The sequence below is a fragment of the Manis pentadactyla genome, chromosome 3 (genome assembly GCF_030020395.1).
Source record: "Manis pentadactyla isolate mManPen7 chromosome 3, mManPen7.hap1, whole genome shotgun sequence".
NCBI classification, from domain to species: domain Eukaryota; kingdom Metazoa; phylum Chordata; class Mammalia; order Pholidota; family Manidae; genus Manis; species Manis pentadactyla.
In genome coordinates, this window is record NC_080021.1 from 93,697,155 (window position 1) to 93,713,202 (window position 16,048).

The window sequence follows — 16,048 nt, forward strand, 5'->3', positions numbered from 1 at the left end:
GCCGAGACAACAGCACCATGTCATTTCCACCGCGGCTCTTGTGACACTGAGCATTGGGAAGGGAGCCATATCCCCTGGAGCACCATCAGACACAGATCAGTGATAAGTGGGGTTCTCCTCCAGCACAGATGGGATGCCTGCGGCAGCAGGGCCAAGGTGTGCCACCAGCTGGACAGGCTCCCTGCCCTCCCCTTGGCTTTACTTTCTGGAATACAATTTTCAAAAACGTTTTCCTCGATCCTTGCTCATTCGAGTGAGGTCATCAGCCAGCTGGGCCACCGGGCTCCACCCCTCTTCCAACCTAGTGGATTAGGGACAAAGATGCCAGGCCCAAGAGGCCAAAGCTGGGCAGGTGCTCTCTGATTCTGGGGGAGTGCCCCACCCTGGCCAGTGGGTGTGTGGGCCTCCCAGCAGGCCGGAAGCCATGCGGCCCCTCACAGCCTCCACACCCTGGGCATCAGCTGCTCCAGCTCAGTGTGTCTGGTCACACGTCAGACTCGGGACTTGGGGTCCCTGGGGCACACTTACGCCTGACTTCAGTCCCCTCACCCTCATCTTCTTTCCCTTCACCCTCCACACGCCACCAGAAACCTGTCTTGCCCCAGACAGCAAGACAGATGCTTCGTTTATTAGATGCAGTCCCTGTAAGTGCCTTGTGAGGCCCCTGGCCTTGCTGAGTATGGCAGGGGGAAGCCTGGGGCCAGAGCACCTGAGAGGAGCCACCAATACCCCTAGTCCCCAAGGGAGGCCCTGAGGATGTGAGCTTGGAGCCCAGCCTCCAGGGGCCTCCCATGCCCAGGCCCTTGGGGACAGGCTTCCTGGGAGATTCTCCTCATGCACATTCCCTGTTTCTTTCTCAGTCACTGAATAATTGGGCTTAAACAACCTCCCTTTATCCCCCAAAAAGGTGCTATCTGACTGCAGCTCAGAGGAACATTCTATCCACCCTGGGGGAAGGAATTTATAAATATTGCCTGGGCTCCCATGTGCTTTCAGCAAGCCTCTCATAAATCAGTGCTCAGGGCTCCTGGACCTCCCAGACTATATATATGTACCCACTCCTCTGCCTCCTGTGTTTCCAATTTTAAATCAAACACAGCCCAGCCCTGCCAGCTCCTGTTGATCCTCACAGATTCCAAGGACTGTTCAAAGGCTCCTGGAACAAATCAACTAAAAATGACTCCACTGCTCCTGCAGAGTTATTTAAAAGTAAAACTCACATATGGGTAGATAGCCATCACTTCACCAAAAAATGAAGAAAGAAAAAGAAATTATCTCTGAGAATGGCCTGGGGCCCCCATTTGCCAGCTTCCCACCATGCTGCTATTCTGGGGGTTTAAAAGCAGGAGCCAGGTCAGGCACACCTTCCATGCACTGTGCACTGGGGAAAGGAGAGTCAAGCAGGGCCAGGGGAGAAGGGCTGTAATAGTCTCAGTTTCTATTCTGGGACCACCAAGTGAAGTGCTTGGCACGCACTACATTAGCTCATTTAATCTGCAGAACAAGGGACTGTAGCAGTCACTTTCATTAGCCCTTCTTAGAGAAGAGAAGATCGAGACTTGCCCAAAGTCACACAAGACCCCACCCCAGGCACACATTTAGCAAAGCAGAGTCTGAACCTGGGTCTGACTGGCTCCAAAGCCCACATCCTTCCCACCACCAGAGAAGCTTCTCGGAGCAGACAGCCTGACACTGAAAACAGGCTGGCCTTGCAGGACTATGAAAGCTGTAGCAGAGCCGCCCAGGACACCAGTTGGGAGTGGCCAGTAGGAAAGGCCTGGAAGTGGAAACCATGTCTGGGCAGAATTTGCCAGGTGGGACCTAGAGAAGAGAAGGGAATTAGCAGTTGAGGAGGCCCAGGGCTTGAGAACTGCTGGGTCAGGGTCGGGCTGGCTGCAGAGGGCATGTCATCAAAGCTTCCCGCGTTTCCAGGCCCCCTTGCCCTGGCACTGGTTGTCAGTGGGGACTCAGGGCACTGCCACCCAGAGGAATTGGAGGCAGCCACCACAACCAGGAGAGAATTCGGCACTGCCCACATCCCTGTGACTACAGATGCTGGTCATCTGAGCCTCTCGGCTACTGTTGTGGAGGGAGCCCCGCCACCCACCCAGACTCACACCACAGGACCCAGAGGACAGGCAATCAGGACAGATACATGTCCTCTGCTATGGGCTAAATTACATTCCCTCCAAAATTCACATGTTAGGGTCCTGAGCCCCAGAACCCCAGAACGTGACCTCATTTGGAGATAGGGTCTTCCTGGAGGTAAAATGAGGCCATTAGGGTAGGCTGTAATCCAGTATGACTAGTGTCCTTATAAGAAACAGAAATTTGGACACAGAAAGACGACCATGTGAGGACACAGGGAAGATGGCTGCCTGCAAACCACAGAGAGAGACCTCGGGAGAAACCAGCCCTGCTGGCCTGGATCTCAGACTTCCAACCCCCGTATCTTATCAACATAAAAATTACTAAGAATATCCGTGTGGTGATGGCAGAGCTTAAACCGAGCCTGGGCGCTATGGTGGCCCTGCTCAGCAGCGAGTGAGTTAGGTGCCGTTGGTGGTCTGTCTCTGTCCATGCTCTACACTCCCCCTGAGCTGCCTAACCCACTTTTATGTCTTCATGCACCCGGGTACACAGATGGCTCCCCAGGTCTTCTTCCCAGCCCAGCCCCAAACCCATTCTGCTGGCCGTTGAGTACCATTACCTAAAAATCAACAAGACTGAAAAAATGGACCTTATTATCTTGTCCCTCCTTCCCTGTCCTCCATCCATCAGAATAAAACAACCCTTCTCCTTCTCAGCTCAATTTCGGTCAAGGATGATACCATCAAGCCAGTTGTCCAGGTCCTCTTTGCCTCTTCCTTCCCTGAATTCGCCCCAAGCTCTGCCTCTCCACCTTAGGAATCCATTTCCCTCTTTCTGTTATTTTTCACTCCCCTGTTGCCACAACCTGGTCTCTTCCCTGTTATCCCACTCATCCTCAGCTCCCACTTCCAAGACAGGCTTGAAGCCCTAGGCCTTTGCCTGGGCTCTCTCAGCCGGGAGGGAGATCGTGTGGGGAAAGAGGTCCCAACAATCCAGAATGCACGATCAGCCCGGCCTGAGACCCCAAGTTCTCCCCCAGCGGCCCCTCTGCACTCGCCATCAACCCCGCCAAAGGAAGGCAAAGTGACTGCGTGGAGTTCTTTCAACTCAGAAAAGGACAGTAGGCAGAAGCTGGTAAGGACTCATGGATCATCTTTTCCAGTAAGACCTAAACCACAAGAAATGGTCTCCAATGTCTGCAGAGGAGATTTTGATTAGATGTGAAGAATTTCACAATAGCACAGATTTTGCAATGTCTGCAGAGGAGACCCAACTGGAGAGAATGTAGCCCAAACAGCGCCCCTCTCCATGGGAGCGGGCTCTGCTTTCCAATCTCCCTTGATGGCTCTGCATGGGCTGGCCCTGTAAGTGCCACAGATTATGCATGAAAACTCTGCTAGCTCTCCCAGAGACACCTGCAGCATGCCTGAGAACCAGGCTGTCCCTGTAAAATCCCCTGGCCAAAGTCCTCTGCCTCATTTTGCAAGTAGAATTTTGGTTCTTGAATCCAGTCTTGCGGTCTTATGTAAGTCCCAGATATAGCACAGTCATAACTTACAAAATTAAACAGTATTCCCAAAAGAGAGACCCTAGGATGGAGCAAGACTCTATCTGTACCCCAAAACCTGTGGGGAAATGTTAGTCTATTTCCAAACAGAGGTTTCCAGTAACAGGGAACAAAACAGGCAAAGAGGTTTTGCAACAAGCAAGCCCTCAGTTTCAAAGCTGTGGGGCATCCAGGACTCCACAGAGCTAACCCAGACTTCTTTAACCCAGAACGCAGGACAGTCCACAGGCAAAGGAAGGGCATGTGGCATCTGACCCCATCCACAGCCTCACCTCTCACCAGCAGCCGGCTGGAAGGGAGGGCGCTACTGGGAAGAGAGGACAGCTCCCTCCTGTGGAGTTAAAGCTTTATTGTGATCAGGGCTCTTTTACAGCAAAAACAAAGCCATAGTGATGGCTTCTGGAGAATGAACAGCCAAGTATTTCTTTCAATGTGTATTTCATTCATCCATCCATTTACAATTATTTGTTGAAAGTCTGCTATGTGCCTGATACTGTGCTGTTTTCTAGAGATTGAGAAACTCCTGCCCTCCGGCAGCTAGGTGAGCAAGCCACACCCAAAGGTGCTCTGCAGATGCCTCAGAACTCAAACCTCTCTGCTACTGGTGGTGCCATCCAAGTTAGAAAAAGGGGCAAGGCCGGTAGGTAGCCTAGCAACATGTCAGGACATCATCAGGTGGTTTAAGTTCCATGAGAATCCTGGCCATAGGAGCCCCAACTGGTCCACATAACGAACTTGCCAGGGGCTGAAAGCCTTTGGCAAGACAAGTGGCGAAGTCCACAGTGCTCATTGATTACTAAGGAGAAAGAAAGGCTGCCCTTATGGGAGGGGTGCTTCAGCGGGCTGCCCGTAGGAGGGGGCAGACAGTGGATTGTCTCAGGGAAGCACAGGAGGAGACACGAGAATGCCACATGCGGAGAACTAAGGTGAAGGTAAGAGCTGCTGAAGACTGAGCTAGCATTGCTGTGAGGCGCGGTAGAAAAGCTAAAGGTTGTGGCAGAGGAAGCCCTCGGGGGAGGGGAGAGAAAGGTGCCATCAGCCCCGGAAATGGAGGAGCTGGGGAAGGATGAAGGGGTGGTGCCAGAGGCACTGACCCCTCCTGTACTGAAAGCACGCCCAGTGGCTGTAAAGAAAATAAAGACCCAGCAGCTGAAAGTTCCCCTAGGAGAGGAGCAGTCCCCTCCCCAGGTCGTGGGGCACTCTATGGACCACCCCTACACTCAGGCTGAGCTGGTGGATTTGGGCTCCCGGTTTAGGCAGAAGGCTTCAGAGTCAATATCAGCTTGGCTCTTGCGTCTGTGGGACTTAGGGGTGGATGGAATTGTTCGGTTCGGATCAGAGATGGGAAAGCAGGCAACAATTACAAAATGGACATCAGACCCGAAGGAATTACTCCCTCTTCGATTGGCTTATGGCTGAACTTTGTGCTGTGTGGCCCAATCAGGGTGATCTGCCATCCTCTCCTGTTAGACGGCAGACATATGCTGAGCTCCAACAGGAGTTATGAGACCTAGGCATAAGAAATGCCATGTATAATCCAGAGAATTATGGCACAGATGAAGAGATTTTAACTACCGAGTTGAGAAACATTGTGCTTCAAATGCCTTCCACATCCCTCTTTGGGTCTCTAAGGGTCATTCTTTCCCCTCACTTAGGGCAGCCTATAAGCAAGGTGATACGTACAGTAGCAGACTTAGGAGAGGTTGAAGCAATGAGAACACAAAGACAAATAAGGTCTTCTACTCCCAAGAATAACATAAAGGATCCCATGAAGGTTACAAGGACCCAGATATGGGTTGATTTAATACTGGCAGGAGCAGAATGAAGGGATTTAGATGGGAAGTCAAATGAGATCTTACTAGAGTTACGGCAACAGCTGAAACCAGAGCAGCAGTTTCAGCCATTAAGACCAAAGAGGCAGAGGTCAGAGCCGGAGCCACAAGTCCGACCTGTGTGTTTGCAGGACTTCCTGATGAAGAGCGAGCCAACCTCACTCGAGCCAACACAGGAAGATAATTGGGGAACACAGTTTGACTTAGGGGAAGGTCAAGGTATCTGCCCTGAGGGACCAGGGGGAAACAGGAGGCCACATGTTGAAATAGCTATCCATTGGTCCCAGTGAACATACAATGTATCCTGGCTCTGGTGGACACGGGCTGAACATTCACTGATTCATCGTAACCCTGAGCAGTTTCCCCGAGACCCCAGTATCATCGATGGATTTGGGGTAAGGCTATCACAGTGAAACAAGCCCAAATCCCTTTGGGAATAGGGTGTCTACACCCAAAAGAGTATACTGGGTATATATATTCTATCCGTGAGTATATTTGGGGGATTGATACACTGCAGGATCTATGGTTGCAGACCACTGCAGGTGAGTTCAGACTGAGAGGACATGTGGGGAAGGCAGTTCTGAGGGGACATGGTAGGCACCTGCCTATAGCTTTGCATGTGCCTCTGTGGGTGACCAATACCAAACAATACAAACTACCTGGAGAACATAAAGAGGTTGGAGAAACTATCCAGGAGCTGGAAAAGGTGGGTATTATAAAGCCCACCCATAGTCCTTTCAATTCCCCAGTGTGGCCAGTAAAAAAGCCAGATGGTTCCTGGCATGTGACTGTGGATTACAGAGAACTGAATAAAGTCATACCCCCTATGCATGCTGCTGTCCCCTCTATTGCAGGCCTGATGGGTACCCTCAACCATGAACTAGGAACATACCATAATGTGCTGGATCTTGCTAATGCCTTCTTTTCCATTGACATAGAGCAGGAAAGTCAGGAACAGTTTGCCTTCACATGGTAAGGATGGCAATAGACTTTCACCATCCTTCCACAGGGATACCTCCACAGCCCCACCATCTGTCATGGACTTGTAGCCCAGGACGTGGCTACATGGGAGAAACCACCAGTGGTGCAGCTGTATCATTATATTGATGATGTCATGCTCACATCCGATTCTCTTTCAGATCTAGAAGGTGCAGCACCTATACTGCTACAATATCTACAGGAGAAAGGATTGGCTGTGAACAGTACCAAGGTTCAGGGACCTGCTTTGTCTGTCAAATTCTTGGGGGTCGTCGGGTTGGGTAAGACCAAAGTTATACCAAAAGCAGTTATAGATAAAGTCCAGGCCTTTCCTACCCCTACAACTACAGCATTGCTACAGGAGCTTCTGGGTCTTCTAGGCTACTGGAGAGAGTTTATCTCACACTTGGCACAAATTCTGAAGCCCTTATACCAGTTGGTATGAAAAGGCATCAGGTGGGAGTGGGATCAGACTTGTGCATCTGCCTTCACTACAGCCAAACGGGCAGTGAAGGCCATTCTGGCCTTGAGTGTGATAGACCCATCAAGGCCCCGTGAGCTGCATGTACATGTGACTGAAGACGGTTATAGCTGGAGTCTCTGGCGGCAGCTTGAATGAACTTGCCAACCTATTGGATTCTGGTCACAACTTTGGAAATGGGCAGAGGTATTATACGCTTTGATAGAAAAACAACTGAATGCCGTGTATCACACTTGCTGACTACAGATCCCATCACTGGAATGGCCCCGATAAGGGAAATAACCACCAATCCTGTCTTGGGGTGGGTACAAGACTGGACGCCAAAGCCAAGGAATGGTGTGGCACAAACACCCACACTGGCCAAGTGGAATTCTTACCCACAACAGCACAGTGCCCTCTCCAGTAGCCCCTTGAGTGAAGAACTCCAATGCTTATTGGGCCGGTGACACATACTAGTGAAAAGCAGGAAGAATTCGCTTTTGAACCATTAGTAGCAGAAAGATCCTATCGGGAGGGAAGAGCCCCTGTACTCAAAGATTCATGGTATACAGACGGCCCCAGCCATGGGCAGCCCCCAAAATGGAGGGCATTAACTTTCAATCCTAAGACTGAGACTATATGGATAGAAGATGATGAGGGGAAGAGCAGCCAATGGGCAAAGTTGCAGGCCATGTGGCTTGTGATCAGCCAGGAGCCCTCCCCTGTAGTTGTCTGCACTGACAGCTGGGCTGTCTATTAGGGCTTGACCCTGTGGCTACCAGCCTGGTACCATGCCAACTGGCTGGTTGGTCACTGACCCTTTTGGGGTCAAGAATTGTGGCAAGACTTATGGGTCTGTGGTCAGACTAAAATAATTATAGTTTACCATGTGACAGGTCATTTGACACTGGCATCCCCAGGAAATGATGAGGCAGAAAAATTGGCCCAGATACATTGGTTAGAAGGAAAGCCTGCCTCTGATGTAGCCCAGTGGTTACATCAGCGTTTGTTGTATGCAGCGCAAAAGACAATGTGGGATGTAGCCCGTGGGTGGGGCATGTCTTTGACCTTTGAAGAAGTAACTGGAGCCCAGCAGGAGTGTGTCATATGCTCCAAAAGGGACTTACACCAAGTTCCACATCAACATTGGACAATAACTAAGGGGCCTATACCCCTCGTCAGGTGGCAGATAGACTATATTGGGCCTCTACCTGTGTCAGAAGGATATTGGTATGCCATGACTTGTGTGGACAGGGCTACTGGACTTATGGTTGCTTTTTCTACCCATTGTGCACACCAGCAGACAACCAAGAGAGGCCTGGAGTGTCTCTCTGCTGCCTATGGCTGACCACAGGTAACTGAGAGAGATCAGGGCACCCATTTTACTGGACATACACTGCAAGAATGGGTGCCACAGCTGGAAATCAAATGCAAGTTTCATGTGTCATACAATCCTACCACAGCAAGCATGATAGAGAGACACAATGGCTTGTCAAAATCCGGACTAAAGTTAGATACCAATAGTCTGTAGGGTCAGTCAGTCTGTTTATGGACCGTGCTATGGCGTTTGAATGAGAGACCCCAGAAGGGAGCCCTGAGCCCCATAGACATGTTAACACATATGGCTGCCTCCCCTATACAACTGCAAGGACAAACTATGGAAGAATAACTGGAGCTGAGGTTCGATCACCAGAATAAAATCTTGCTGCCAGCACCAACTGCACTGAACCCCGGAAACTCCATTGAGTGGGCATGGCCTTGGACCTTTCGACACCTTGACCAACAATGGCTGGCTCTCCTGGCACCTTGGAAACAAGGCCTAGAAGCTGGCCTCCTGTGTATTCCTGGAATAACCTCAGAGTGACCCCCAAAAGTCACAGTAGTATATCCTGAATGGCCAGAAGGCAGGAGCATCCCACCAGGCAGTTTTGTTTTATTGTTATGGCCAGTGCATGCACCTCCAGTAGCACTATATATATAGATCCTTAAGTAACCCCCATGGGGAAAGGAGTAAAAATTATGGTCTACTAGACCTGGATGGGACCCCCTTCCTGCTACAGTCCTATCACAGGACCACTCTCTTACATGCATCCTACCTGATGGACAATATTTGCCTATGTTGGTGTCATTAAAACATGTGTCTTATCACCCCTAAGGTCTTTGTGGATTGGGAACTTCCTCTGGCTTGAGGATTATTATAATCTTTGTTATTAAGAAACTCCTCTGGCTTGAGGATTATTATAATTTTTGTTATCTGTATCAAAATCTTGTTGTATCTTAATTTTTGTTATTATCTCTTAGTTGTTGTTATCCTCTGTTGCTGTTGTGGAATCTGGGTACAGTGCTCCAGGTTTCTCGCACAGGAACCACTGAGGAAGATTGAGAGCATATAGATTGTAAGGCGAGAGTCCTGGAGGGGTGGAGTGTGGGGGAGTTCGGGTTCCTATGGCCAGGATCCTCACTGAACTTAAACCACCTGATGATGTAACTGGCCTGCTGCTAGTCTGCCACTTTCACGCCTTTAGGCAATGAGTATTATTGCACCACATAGAGAACTCAGCCCAGTGCTCTGGGCGGTGGCAGAAATGCTAGTGGTCAACCCACCACCGCAATAACAAGCCAGGTAATAAACACTTTCACCCCAAAGAATCATTCTACTGCCATTTCTTTGATCACACTGAATCCATAGTGAATTCTCCAGGGTCTGAAACCCATTGGCCAGACAGACCCTCACCTCAGATCTTAGAGTTTTGATAGACCTTCTTTTCTTCCAAGATAACAAGATACTCCAGGCCCACTTGCACTTTTTTTTTCTTCTCCACACCTGAAACCAGTCATTTCTAAAAGCCTTAGTTTCCTTAGGAAATGGTAGAGGCTAAAATCTGGGCATTTTTATGCACACTCCTTGGATTGATCATTGTTCCTCATCCTGTTTTATGAGCAGAGCTAGGAAATATATGTAATTTTTTAAGATATAATAAATCATGAATTTGTACTCTTTCAAATTCAAGGCTAAGGATTTTTCACATAATTTTGTCACTCTTATTATCTGGATCTCTTTCAACTGCACCAAAAATCTGGGTTCCTGGAGATACTGACTTAATTATTCACTTGATTTCCCCATGGGTCAAAGATAGCAGTCTACATTTCTATAAATTACTACTGCATTACTATAAATGTTACAATTACTGGAAACGTTTTATGTGTTACTTGTCATTTTCTTTTGCTTTTTTACATATAGGTCATAGTAAGGATGTACAAATTACTGTGTCCTCAAATTCCTGAACTAATTCTTTTCTGTGTGCAATTATGACAACTCACTTATTTCTTTCATGCTATAGAGATATTATTCTACTCCACATTTTCTGTTTCTTATCATAGTTTTCAACAGGAAGCATGATTTTTTCTGTTACTTTTTAAGTGCAGTAAGTTTTCCTGTAATTTTAGGTAAGAGGAGTGGGTCAAATAGCCTGTTTTTCAGCTTTGTAACTCTGGAGTTCTCTCTTCTATTGTGTTCACAAAGTGATTTTTAAAAATACAACCCTCAGGCTATCTGAGAGCTTTCCTTTTTTTGACCCACCTCTCTTTTATCTGAACTTTTCCTTGTCTTTGTTTCTCTTATTCTCTTCTGCTCAATTTGGATCCTACTCCTTAAGGTTTTTCTCAGAGCAATGTTAGTTTTGAGAGTTTATAGGGCCCAGACTGCTTCAGCACCAATAGACCTTACTGCGTAGCTGTGTTCTTACTCTCAGCCTGAGAATTCAATCCTTGGAGTCCTTCCCAGGCTAGTCTCCTGCTTTCATGACACTGAGGGCCCTTCTGCTCAGGGCCACCAGAGAAGTCCAGTTGTCTTCTCTCCGCGTCTTTGTGCACAAATGCTGACACCATGTAGGTCTCAGAGCTGTCTAACTAACTAAAGGTTTTGGGGGAAACACTGTCTCTTCATTTTGTTGTAGCTTGGCTTTTCTGTTTTGCTATGCGTATTTTTTTTTCTTTGAAGAGTGAAGACCTGTTAAAGATTTAATTTACGTAGTAATGAGTGAGCCAGCAGAACGATGAAGCTGGTCAGAGTGCTGTGGAAACACGGAAGTATTCTACTCACTGAAGAGTGATGGAATAAGGATGCTAAATTAGGTGCCAAGCAGAATAATGGCCTCTGCATCTCTACCTGCAAAAGTATTTGCAGTGCTATCAGTTTTCTACAGTTAACATCTTACAGATGTAACCCTTATGGTTGTAAAAAAAAAACAAAACCCAATCTATAATAAACAGTGAATCAAATAAAAGGTACATAGCCCTAAAAAATGAGGTAATCCATTGAAAAGCATTCAGACATCCTTTTTGTCTGATTTCAGGTTGTGGATATTTCTAATTCTTTCCTTAACTTTATCACCCTTCTGACATATGCTCTTTCATAGCTTATTTTGGAACATAGTTTTTTTGTGAACATGTTTTTCTATTATGCTTTTTTTTTCTTTGTAGGTGTGTTATTTTTTCCCTATAACTTTCTTCTTATGAAAACCTTGTCAATTTCACTGTTCTTCTTTTCTATTGCTCATTATTTTCAAAAAATAGTTTTAGAAAGGAAGACTGACTTGATATATAAATCTTAGGACAGGTATTATATTGTATTATATTATAAACTAATACTTATCAAATGGCCAAAGGGAGGCTTCTATTGTCCTTCAGAAATTTGGGTCAGTAGTCATATATTTGCATATGCTATTGTTAACTTCTTTAATTGGGGAATTACAGTCAGGAAGGAAATTGTTATAAAATTTTGGTTCATTCAACACAGGCCCAACTGCCAAGAGAAAAATGCTATGATATATAATCTCCATTTCTTCCAAAATGAAGGAATGATGTACAATTATTTTCAAGAATGAACTTGAAATGATTATTTGGTATCATCTTTGTATACTCACAACTTCACTAGGCTCTGGTGTAAATTCTTTCTTTTATTCTTTTTTTGTTTAATGCCATGAATATTTATGGAGTACCCACAATTTTCTATAGGTAGTATATTTGACCTTAGAGATAAGACTATATACAAACAGGAAACGATGACCCTCTAACAAAACCATACCTGCATAGATTATGACAGACTGTCCCGAAGTACCAATTGGCATTAGAAGGAGGAGTGAGAGTGGTAGAAGGCTCTTTGGAGGGCTTGATTTGGAGTTGGGTTTTTATGAAAGCAAAGATGAACTGGAGAAAACCAACCCACCTACGAATACCAATAGTTAAAATCAGTTACATGTGACAAATGATAAACATATTATTGGAAAGAGTCAAAGAAATATATGAGGAAGAACTAAGGAATGAAGTTGTACAAAGGGTTAATTGGCCGCTTACTTGAATGCTATAAATGAGAGATTGAAGAATTTATTGGTCTCCTGTGAAAATCAACAAAAATAACATTCAGTACTCTTGAATTCATTTTCTTTAGTCATGCTTTATTTACCTCTGTATTTCAGTCACCTAAAATGCCATACACATAGTAGGTAGTCAATAAATATGTGATGAATAAACAAATGAAGAAATGTAGGTCAAATGAATGAAATGAGATTTTGGTCTCAGGGAAGCATGTAACAGTAATTGTCATGGAACGGATCATTAGCTCATGGAATGGATCATTGTCTTAAAGCTGTGACTGCTTATCAAATTTGTCTCTAAGATTTCAGCGCTCTTTTATCATGTTGCCTTGCCTAAAATTTTTGCCTAAAATTATTCATTTTAAAAGTGAACACAGTATTTACTTTCCAAAGGTATGTCTCAGCTCTGTTGGTTACCAACCATAACCTTGCCTTTTTCTTGTGGTAGGCAGGGTCAAAAGTTACTGTTTAATAATACTGGGATGAGTAATACTGAGTCATATTTTTATGACTGAAGTTTTTTAACTCTGATAGGCATTGATCAAAAAACAAACAAATACTTCAAAAGAAACGTTTTTAAATATATAAATAGTTGATTTTTTTCTGAGTGTCTAGATTTGGGACCTCATTTTCTTGTAAGTTAAATAGTATATTGAAGGGTTCTATGTTGAGTATTGATATACTCTGCAATTTTAGATTAAACATAATAAACTGTGTATTTAATTCCTAATACAATTAACAATTTTAAGAACACTAGTGTTTATTTACAATTACAATAGACTGCTGGCTGTTCCTGATTTATCATATCACTTTTGAGAAACCACCTTTTAGAACCATGATAGGTAATTGGTAATTTTCCTGAGGCACAGATTTGTATAGTTTGAAGCTAGCTGTCATGCTAAAGCTAGTAACTTATGAGTAAGGCTAGCTTACTGCCCTCCATCTTGCATTTTGAAGAAATGTATGATCTCTACTGGTTGCCCTGTAAAATAATAAACATTGTTTCTCAGTGACAAAGTTCTAGAAAATAAAGCCGGTTGCTGGTACATGTGATGAAACTTTGGGAAACAGAAGATAGATGAAAGAAGTGGTTTTTCTTACCCAAAATATACAAGTTAATTATAAAACAGTTATTCCTAATAATGCTCTGAGAAGCCATAAATAGTATCCAGAACTGTTTATCCTTAAACAAATCATTCCTAGACTGCTATATGTATTTCACTGCTTGTGCCTGCTTTTTATTTGTAAAAGTAACATGCAATATATTGTCCCTGTGCTAAATTAAAACAATTTTTTAAGTTCCCTTTTACCACCTCCATCCTCTAATGATAAGTAAGCAGTTATTATTTTGTCCATTCCAGGTCTTTTTCTGTTTATTTATATGCTTTCACACACTGTGTATAATGTTGACTTATACATGATCATACTGTATGTAGCTTGCTTTTTTTTCTCTTTATCTCTTATCAATACATAGAGATCTAACACATTCCTCTTTGATTGCAATATAATATTCCATAGTATTCAAGTACCATAATCTACTTTATCAGTCCTTCAAAAGAATGGATCTTTATTTTAGTGTATTTTCTCTTTTTTCTGACATTAAAAATAATGCTATAATGTACCTCCTCCTTGGTCATGAAGGAGGGACCATTTGGGACCATATTCATGTTTCTAATATAGATACCTAGAAGTGGAATTGCTCTGTTGCAAATTTCAGTTTGGATAATACTGTTCATTTGCCTTTCAAAACGTTTGATAAATTTACACATCTCCATCAGGTTATGATAGTAAACATATCCTACACTCTTGTCAACTCTGAATTGTATTCATCTTTTCAATTTTTTCCAGTTGTTATGATGACAACTAGCAGAAAAGCAGTAAAAAAAATAGAGGACTTGAACAACACCATAAACCAATTGAATAAGAGACATATACAGATCACTCTAACCAACAGCAGGAGAATATACATTTTTCTAAATTGCACATAGAACATTCTCCAGGATAGACCATATGGTAGGTTACAAATCAAGTGAGTTTATGAGTTTGAAAAGACTTAACTTACACAGTTTTCTCCTGATCACACTGGAATGAAACTAGAAACCAATAACAGAAGGAAAACTGGAAAATTCAACACCCTACTAAACAACCAGTAGGTCAAAGAATAAGTCACAAGGGAAATTAGACAATACCTTGAGACAAATGAAAATGGAAACACAACATTCCAAAACTAATGAGATGCAGTGGAAGCAGTGCTCGGAGGGAAATTTGTAACTATAAATGTTTACATTTAAAAAATCTCAAGTCAACAACTTAACACTTTGAGTATCTAGAAGATGAACAAGCTAAACTCAAAGCTAGCAGAAAGAAGAATGAAGATCAGAGCAGACATAATTAAAATGGGAAGTAGAACAACAATAGAGGAAGATCAATGAAACCAAAATCAGTGCTTTGAAAAGATCAATAAAAGTGACAGGTCAGTTGACTAAGAAAGAAAAAGAAAGACTCAAATTGCTAAAATCAGAAATGCAAATGGACATATTAATACCAATTTACAGAAATAAAAGGTATTATAAGAGAGTACTGTGAACAGTTTTATACTAGCAGATTAGATAACTTAGCTGAAGTGAACAAATTCCTAGAAATGCACAACCTGCCAAAACTGAATCATGGAGAAAATCTGAATGTACCTAGAACTAGTAAAGAGATTGGATACATAATCAAAAACATCCCAAAACAACAAAAAGACCTTGAGAAGATGGTTACACTGGTGGAGTCTACCAAATACTTAAAGAAGAATTAACACCAATCCTCAAATTCTCCCAAAAACTTGAAGAGGAAGAGCATTTCTTAACTCATTCTATGAGGCCAGCATTACCCAGACACCAAAGCCAGACAAAGATACTACAAGAAAAGGAAACTACAAACCAACATCTCTTCTGAGTATATATACAAAAGTTTTCAACAAAATACTGGTAAAATAGTTGCAGCAACATATTAAGCAGGATTATATACAGTGACCAAGTAAGGTTTATTCCTGGCATGCAAGGATGGCTCAACAAATGAAAACCAGTCAATGTAATAACACCACATTAACAGAATTAAGGAAGGGAGGGAGGAAAATGGTTATTTCAATTGATGCAGAAAAAGCAATAAACAAAAATCAAAATATCCTTTCATGATTAAAAAAATCCAACAAACTAGGAATAGAGAGAAAATTCCTCATGGATAAACAAGAGGTGGTATATACATACATTGGAATATTATTCAGCCTTGAAAAGGAATAAGATTCTGATATAAGCAACAATGTGGATGAACCTTGAAAACATTACACTAAGTGCAGTAAGCCAGACACAAAAGGAAAAACATATGATTCCTCTTATATGAAGTACTTAGAATAGTCAAATCCATAGAGACAGAAAATAGAGTGGTGGTTACCAAGGACTGAGGGGTGGGGAAGATGGGGAGTAATGGGTACAGAGTTTCAGTTTTGAGAAGATGTCAAAAATTCTGGAGAAGAGTAGTGGATATACTTGTATGACAACATGCACATACTTAATACCTCTGAACCCTACAGTACTGTACCCTTTAAAATGGTCACTTGTATGTTACATGTGTTTCCTCACAATTTTTAAATGGAATAAAAAGGGGAAAAAACAATTTGAGTTCTTTTTGGAGTATGGATATTAACACCTGCTCTATTCTGCATATTGCAGTTTTTTCCAGTCTTTTGCTTTTGTCTCTCTGG